Genomic DNA, 7,122 nt, shown 5'->3' with positions numbered 1-7,122 from the left:
GAGGGAACGAGGGAGGGACAAAGGGGACAAGCTCAGAGGCGGAGAGGAAACGGTGAGGGTGAGGTGGAGACCAGGAAATCCTGCGGGTGTGCAGAGAACACCGTCAGCACACGGACCGAGCTATTTTAATGTCAAGGCCAGGATGCTGCCTGAAAGAATGGCAAAGGAAAAGGTATTTGCTTCTACAGTTGGCCTTTAAAATACATTTTTCTTCACCAGTTGGAGCCCTGGTAAACATCTGGCTCTTCCTGAATTAAGCCTTTGACATTTAAGAAAATAATTTCAGGTAACAAAGCAAATAGGCTTCAGGCTTTGTAGCCAGAAATCTCCTGACCTCTGACAGATCCAGGCTGTTCCTGCTTACTTGGTGCCTGCATCGAAGGAACTTGCTGGAAGATGCTCCCGAGATGAGCTGGCCATCCCGATAAAGCATGGCCGAACTGTGATGCAGGGGGAAGGCAGGTCCAGCAGGAGCTGCTGATCACAAGTCCAGCACTGCCGACAGACCAGGTACCTGGAGGGTTGGCCTTGTTTGACTCTTCTGCATTCCCTGTGAGCTCCCTCCAAGAGGGGGCCGTGGAAGTTTCTGGAGCTGCGTCCACTCTGGGGTGTAGGACTCCCATCCCTTCTCCAAAGTTCCACAGGAGAAGTTGCCATGCAAGTCAAGCTGGAAATACCCACCAATTGCAGTGACAGTCATTCCCTGCTCTGCCATGCCAGCTGACCTTGAGCAAGTTACTTCACTGTGTGTCTGTTTTCTCATCTGGAAAAGATGAGTGTTACAACAACATAACCTACCTCATGGGCTCTTGATGGGAATACCATGTGGGGAGATATGCGAGGCCCTTGGAACAGTCCTGGGGCACTGAGCGCCCTGGAAGCGTGCTGGTATTACTTGTTCTGGCGAGCCTGTGGAGATCACATGGTGCAGGGGGTGGGAGGATTTATTGCACACCTTCTATGTGTCAGAGAGTTTCCCTAGATGATCTCCTTCAAAGTCTCCCGAGGATCCCTTAAGAAAGAGGTTATCACCAAAGTTTACAGATAAGGACTCAGTTAAATAACTTTGCCTAAGGTCATGGAGTTTGGGGACTACGAGTCAGTCTGGCTGACTGACTAACTGACACTTCAGTCTGGCTCTAAGCTGAATTATGCCACACCTCCTCCCTGAAGCCCACCAGGCCTGAATTCTCATTCCCGACACTGGCTTAGGATACTTGGTAATGAAACCACAGCCCTGGAAGAAGGAACTGGGAACCCAAGCCATGATCACTCAGCCTCTGCCCATCATGGATGGGCCTTTTTGGTCATTCCCAACTCCAATTGGGAGGGCCCAGTGGGGAGTGGCCAGGAAGAGACACTGAGGGAACTGAAAAGTGAGAATAACCTAGGAGATGGGATCCTTGGGGCCATGAGGCAGCACATGCCAGCAGAGACATTTCCGTCTGTCCTCCCCGGCTCTGGATCACCTCCTAGAAGAGCAGGTCCCAGGCACAGGGACGGGCGAGAGGCAAGCATGTGGGGAAGCAGGAGGGTGACTGAGCCCCAAGCCCCGGCCACCCTACAGCTGTGATCTCATGTAATCTCCACAGTAACACTACGAGGCGATGATTAGTGTGCACTTTATAGACCAGACAACTCAAGCCCATTAAAGTTAAATGAGTTGCTCAAAGTCACACAATAGAAAGAGTGATGCTGTTCGTGCAGTAGATAATATGTAACGTGCAGCTGCGGAGGCTGGGCCCTGCCCTGTGGCTGGAGCTTCGTCACGCCCCAGCCCCCAGGGGTAAGGAAATTGAGGCAGGGCTAGGGTTCCAGGAGGACGAGGACTGGAGAGCACAGGAATGAGGGAGACGGAAGAAGTAAGGAAGGAGGTGGAGGAAGGGCAGAAGGCAGATAGGGAAACAGGGAATCCGGAGCCCCACTTCGGCAGGGTCGGCTATGGCAGCACGGGAGAGGCCACCAGCACCTAGAGCAGACCGAGGCCAAACTCACCGCCTCCTTGCAAGGCACCCGTACGGACCTATTTATTAGCTTTCGAATGGCTGCCTTACCTCATCCTTCCCCCAGGGGCTCAGAGGTGGGAAAGCTCAGGAGGGAAACAGAAGTTGTGGAGAAGTTTCCCAGCCATGGGAGGGGGAGAGGAGGCAGGCTGGTGCAGAGTGGATCGGATCGGATCAGACCCAGGAGGCACCTGCAGATGCTGGCTCAAGCGATGAGGGTGTACCTACCACAGACAGGCAGGCCACAGGGACTGGCGTCATCCTCCGCAAGCACCCATCTTGGGCCTCCTCTCCGGTCCCCAAAGCTAGGTCCCACCGTACATCCCCCAGGGCTCCCATATTTCCCTCCTGCTCACATTTCTTAGCCCAATTCTGCAGGGAACCCACACCCCCGTCAGCTGTGGGGCCCTGCATGTCCCAGTGGGCCAGTCTCGCCCTCCTGGGTGCCTGGGTCATATCCTGGAGGGAGTCCTTATGGTTGGCTCAGCTCTCATGACCCGTCCACTGCATGGGCCAGCCACCAAGGATGGGTGAAGCTCCCCGGGTCGCCCCTCACCCGGCCAGTGTCTTCCCTGGGGATCAACCCGACACACTGGCAGGCATCCTGCTGGCACTGTGGTCACAGTGCAGGAGCTGGGCGAGGCTCAGGTTGAGTCACCTCATCCACAGGCCCGGCAAATGGGGAGGTAGGTGGCTTGGCTCACTTGGAATGGGGTCAGGCTCCTGGTGGCTCCTCATCGGAAGACCCTTGGCCATGTAGAGAGGACTTCTTTGGTCCTCACAGTTTCCCTGCTTGTCCTTAGGTAGAGGTGATAAAAAGGCCCCTAAGAAACTGCATGAACCAAGCTGTATTCTAAGGCTGTAAAAAGAAAGAAAAAGGGTAAAGAGGCTTGTGGGCTGCAGAGTTCCCGATGTGTAACACCAATGCCATTTGCTTGCAATAGGAATGTCGTTAACACAGATCTCCTGAGTAGCTGAAAGGGATGAACGCAAACCACAGCCCTTGGGGTTCGCAGTATGGCAGGCTGTTTCGGGGTCGCCTAATAATGGCCACACAGCCCCCAACCTCAAGCAGAAGAGCAAGCCTGCAAGGGCTCAGCACCCCAACATGCTGACTGGTCTCTGCTGTGGCAGCGCCGTGCAGAGTGTGTGTCCCTGTCTCCAGGTCTCCCCGAGAAGGAGCTGTCCCCACCTGGTTAACCGCTGCCTCCCCAGCACTGGGCCGGGGACAGAACAGGTCCCTAGGAACACTTGCTAAGTCCATGGCAGCCCTGTCACCAACCTCACAGTGCCTGGGTGCACATGGTGGGGAAGGTCATCGAAAACACATGAGTGCCAGTTGACCCATGAGCCGGACCCAGGCGACCAGAGGCTTCTCACTTCCTCCCCTGTCCTTGGAATGTGGGAATGAGGCTTGCCTTTCCCGCTCCCAGAAGCTGCTACAAGAACATTGGCTTGAGGGGCGCCTGGGTGGCTCAGTCGTTAAGTGTTTGCCTTCAGCCCAGGGCGTGATCCCGGCGTTATGGGATCGAGCCCCACATCAGGCTCCTCAGCTGGGAGCCTGCTTCTTCCTCTCCCACTCCCCCTGTTTGTGTTCCCTCTCTCGTTGGCTGTCTCTCTCTCTCTGTCAAATAAATAAATAAATAAATAAATAAAATATTAAAAAAAAAAAAAGAACATTGGCTTGAGATGGTGAGGTGGTGCTGAGAACAACTGCACGGTATAGTTGACTAAACTCAGTGAAGGCCTCTGTTTATAAAAACTTTTAAGATGCGGTGAGCGGGTGCAGGGATCCATTCTTCTTGCTGCCGCCCAAGACAAGCCTCGTATGTAAGTTCCCTTTGCTATTAAACCTGCCACCTACCCACGTGGAGGCGCCGGCCTCTTTCTTCCACCTCTCCCTGCCCTTCGCACTCAGAGGCCAGCTCAGATTTCACCCAGGAAGCTCCCGGGAGGGTTGCGAACTGCCAGCACATCCCAGGTGCTCCGCTGTGGGCTGTGTGACCTTCACCTCTCCATGCCTCGGTTTCCTCATGGGGGAATAATGGTACTTGGCCCATAGGGTGGCTGTGAGGTGGAAGAAACTGCTCAGAGATGAGGCAACAGGGCTCCTCTGTCTTTTTTCTATTCTGTCACCTGTCTCTGTGGTCCAAGCCTGGTCCACCCCTCCTGGGTAAGCTAGTGTCCATGTTCTGCCCACCTTCAGCCCTGAGCTGAGTTCGCTGTGCTTGCCTGCCACCACCTTAGCCAAGCCAGGAGAGTCCCCGGCCGGCCCCCCTCCTACCCTGGGATCCAGACTTGGCCGCTTCTCCACCATCATTCACTGCGCGACATGGGGCAAATTGTGTGACCGCTCTGTGCCTCAGTTTCCACCTCTGTAAAATGGAGGTGAAGCACCACTTCAGAAGGGGTGTAGTGAGGTTTAGTGTAAGGTGTCCAGTAGGGGTGGCGTAACCGTCTGCTAGTTTCATTAGTGGTGTTAGTACTGCCCCGGGAGCTGTCTTAGCTCTCCAGGGCCCAGCTGCTTCCCCACATTGCTGCGTCCTGTCTGCCAGAGCCTAGCACATAGTCACCCATCACATTTACCGAACGTTTGCTGGGTGCTCACCAGGGGCTCTGCCCTGGGGACATAGGGATGTGCGGCACGTGAGGGACGTCCAGTGGTTCTTTTACCCATTTCTTCGGGGTTCTAGTCCGGCTTCCTGATGGTCAACACTTGCTAGCACTGATGCTAGAGTAACACCTGCCACTACCTGGGCGCCCCCCGTGTCATTCAGACACACGTTACCCAGTTAGATCCGAGCACAGGCCTAGGTGCGAAGTGTTGCTACCTTCATTTTCAGCTAAGGAACAGAGAGGCATGGAGAGGTCGGGTCACAGGCCCACACCTTTGCAGGGAGGGGGGCCAGCACCAGGGTCTGAACAGGTGCCTGTTTCACTCCTTACCTCTCTGCCATGCTCCGGGAGGCCTGGGAGAGCTAAGACCTCCTCTGCTTGTGGGGCCCACCTCCCTGTTCTGGACGGCCCCCTTCCCTGGGCACCGTGGGACCCTCCTCCTTCCATCCCTGAGAAACTGGAAACCCTTCAGCAGCTTCTTGTCTCCACACCAGAAAAACTTTCCAGCAACCAGGAGTGTTGGCAGTTGGCTTCTTTCATGGGGCGATGTGCACTCGTGTTTTCTTTGGAGGTGCTTCATGGAAAATATGAGCCCACGAGCTGAATAACCACTCAGAGATGCGATCCAGAGAGGCACAAGTGTTCCAGGAATCGCTGAGAGTGAAAATGGCCCCCAGACGTCCAGGTCCAGGCCCAGATCTGGGGACAACTCAGCACCGTGTCTGCACTTGAGGCCACAGAGGGCTGTGCTGGTGGCCGCTCATCAGGGAGAGTCTCACGACAGACAAAGTCAGAAGATACTGCTTTTCCGATTTTAGATCTGCTCAGGCACAGAGAAGGAGCATGGGTGGCCGTGGGGGGAGCAGGAAGTGGCAGAGCTACCTCCACCCCGTAGGAGACGCCCCTGCTCACCCTTGAAAATGCACTTGCCTTTGTCACAGACAGAAGGCCCAGAACTAAATCCCTTCCCATCCGTTCTCTGTGGCCCACGGGCCCACGTGCAGGGAGCCGAAGTGCCGTCGTGGCCAGCGCAATGCGAGGCCTAGGCCCCAGGGAGGGCACAGGAAGGGCAGTGAGGAGCTTCCAGCCTGCACCCTTCTTTTTGTCCTTTGCACGTTGGACAATGTCAGCGGTACCTGCTGCATAATTTTACAAAATTTAACCAAAGTGTTATAAACGTGCCTACCTTTTAACCCCGCAATTCCAATTTCAGAAATTTAGCTTAAGGAAACAAACACGCGCTTGAAACAATTCAGCTGCAAGAAGGTTCAGGTGATTTTTTTGGTTTGTTTTTGGTTTTCTTTTTTACTTTTTATTTGTTTTTAATAGTAGCAAAGGACGGAAATGAGTCAGATGAGCGACCAGAGGGGGCTGGTTACCAAAGACGGGGGATTATACGACAGAGTGGGGCTTGGCCATTACGGTGATTTTGTCAAAGTGTCTTTCTTGGAAGAGGAGTCCTGGTCTATTACTAAGGGAAAGGAGTTGTAAAATTTGCTGTGATCATATATACATCAGGATCCTGTGTGTGCACACGGGTGTGCGTGCACACACACACACAGAGATCATATATACATCAGGATCCTGTGCGTGCGTGCACACACACACACACAGATCATATATACATCAGGATCCTGTGTGTGCACACGGGTGTGCACGCACACACACAGATCATATATACAACAGGATCCTGTGCGTGCACACGGGTGTGCGTGCACACACACACAGATCATATATACATCAGGATCCTGTGTGTGCACACGGGCGTGCGCACACACACACAGATCATATATACATCAGGATCCTGTGTGTGCACACGGGCGTGCGCGCACACACACAGATCATATATACATCAGGATCCTGTGCGTGTACACGGGCGTGCGCGCACACACACAGATCATATATACATCAGGATCCTGTGCGTGCACACAGGCGTGTGCACTCACACACACACAGATCATATATACATCAGGATCCTGTGTGTGTACACGGGCGTGCGCACACACACACACACAGATCATATATACATCAGGATCCTGTGTGTGCACACGGGTGTGCGCACACACACACAGATCATATATACATCAGGATCCTGTGTGTGCACACGGGCGTGCGTGCACACACACACAGATCATATATACATCAGGATCCTGTGTGTGTACACGGGCGTGCGCGCACACACACAGATCATATATACATCAGGATCCTGTGTGTGTACACGGGTGTGCGCACACACACACACACAGATCATATATACATCAGGATCCTGTGTGTGCACACGGGCGTGCTCACACACACACACAGATCATATATACATCAGGATCCTGTGCGTGCACACGGGCGTGTGCGCACACACACACAGATCATATATACATCAGGATCCTGTGTGTGCACACGGGCGTGCGTGCACACACACACAGATCATATATACATCAGGATCCTGTGTGTGCACACGGGTGTGCGCGCACACACACACACAGATCATATATACATCAGGATCCTG

The sequence above is a fragment of the Ursus americanus genome, chromosome 20 (genome assembly GCF_024610735.1).
Source record: "Ursus americanus isolate L20-20 chromosome 20, mUrsAme1.1.p, whole genome shotgun sequence".
In the NCBI taxonomy this organism is placed as follows: Eukaryota; Metazoa; Chordata; class Mammalia; order Carnivora; family Ursidae; genus Ursus; species Ursus americanus.
The sequence above is the reverse complement of the archived record's forward strand: the minus strand, read 5'-3'. Positions refer to the sequence as shown.